We start from the raw sequence: 1,665 nt of genomic DNA, 5'->3' as shown, positions 1-1,665 counted from the left end.
CTTTCTTAGTTTTAACAGGTTTGCCTACATTATGGACTTGACACACAGGACAAGCCTGGCAGTAGTGCTGAGCTATGGAAGGAAAATGTTGAGCATATCAATCGGGTTGAATAGCTGCGATCATCCCCTCTTTGCTTACATGGGCCACTCCGTGGTACATGCGAGCAAGGTAGGCAAGTAAGACCTTGGGCGCAACCAGGTGGCCATCCGGGGAGCGCCAAAGGTGATCAGGGTGTAATATGCACCCATGCAGTCTCCAGGTGTCTTTTTCAGAATCTGTGGCCTGATCTTGGAGAATTGCAACTCTTCGTGATGTTGCACTAGGAGACTGCTCATAGGTATGGGAAAAGAACAATTGCTCAGCCTGAGGGGGTGAAAGGGCCACAGCTCTGGCTGCAGAGTCAGCCAGAGTATTTCCATGCGTAACTTCATCCTGGGAAGATTGATGAGCAGCACATTTAATAATAGCAACAGCAACACGTAATTGAAGGGCATCTAATAAGGCGGCTACATAAGAACCATTACGAATGGGTGTGCCATTTGAGGTAAGAAATTCAAGTTGTTTTTATAACTGCCCCTAATCATGGACAATACCAAAGGCATAACGCGAATTTGTATATATATTAACAGTTTTACCTTTAGCAAGGGTACAGGCACGAGTGAGGGCAACAAGTTCAGCAATTTGGGCAGAATAGACAGAAGGTAAAAAATTACTTTTGAGTACCTTGCGCTGGGAACATACAGCATAACCTGCAACAAGAGAGCCTTTGGAATTTTAGGCAGGACCCATCAACATACAAGACTAGGTCAGCATTTGGAATGGGAATGTCCTTAAGATCAACTCAAGGTAAAGTTAAATGAGTGGTAACAGTGAGCAGTCATGAGGCTCGCCATCAGAAGGTGCAGGTAACAAGGAAGCAGGATTAAGTACAGGGCACCGAGCTAAAGTAATGTGGGCCGCAGAAAGTAGCAGAATTTCATATTTAGTTAAACGGGCATTTGAAAAGCGTTGGGTTTTGGTTTTTAAAAGAAGTGCGGTCGCTGAGTGGGCTACAGAAACAGTTAAAGGCAAAGCTAAAACAATTATTGGCAGATGATTTTACAAGAATGGCAGCAGCAGCAACTGCCCGAAGGCAACCCAGTTGCTACAGGATCTAAGGCTGTACTATACTAGGCAATAGGACAATGTTTATCTCCATGGGATTGGGTAAGTACCCCCAGAGCAAAGGCATCTTTTTCATGACAAAAGAGTGTAAAAGTCTTTGAAATCAGGAAGCCCCAGTGTGGGTGCCTGTGAAAGGGCAGTTTTAATGACAGAAAAGGCATTTTCAGCTTCTGGAGACCACTGCAAAGGTTCAGGGGCATCCTTTAAGGTAAAATTTTGCAAGGGTTTTACGATTGAGGCATAGCCTAAAATCCATTGGCGGCAACATCCGGCCATGCCTAAGAAGGTGTGCATTTGAGAGACATTTGTGGGCCGAGGGATTTTGAGAATTGTTTCAACTCGCGCAGTTGAAAGGTGACGTTCTCCAGTGGAAATATCATGGCCTAAATAATGAACCTTTGGTAAGCAGAGCTGAAGTTTTTCTTTAGAAGCTTTATGGCCTTTTAGAGCAAGACAGGTCAAAAGGTGCAGAGAATCAATTTTACAGGCTTCAAAGGAAG

This window comes from Alligator sinensis, unplaced genomic scaffold (genome assembly GCF_000455745.1).
Source record: "Alligator sinensis unplaced genomic scaffold, ASM45574v1 scaffold696_2, whole genome shotgun sequence".
In the NCBI taxonomy this organism is placed as follows: domain Eukaryota; kingdom Metazoa; phylum Chordata; order Crocodylia; family Alligatoridae; genus Alligator; species Alligator sinensis.
The sequence above is the reverse complement of the archived record's forward strand: the minus strand, read 5'-3'. Positions refer to the sequence as shown.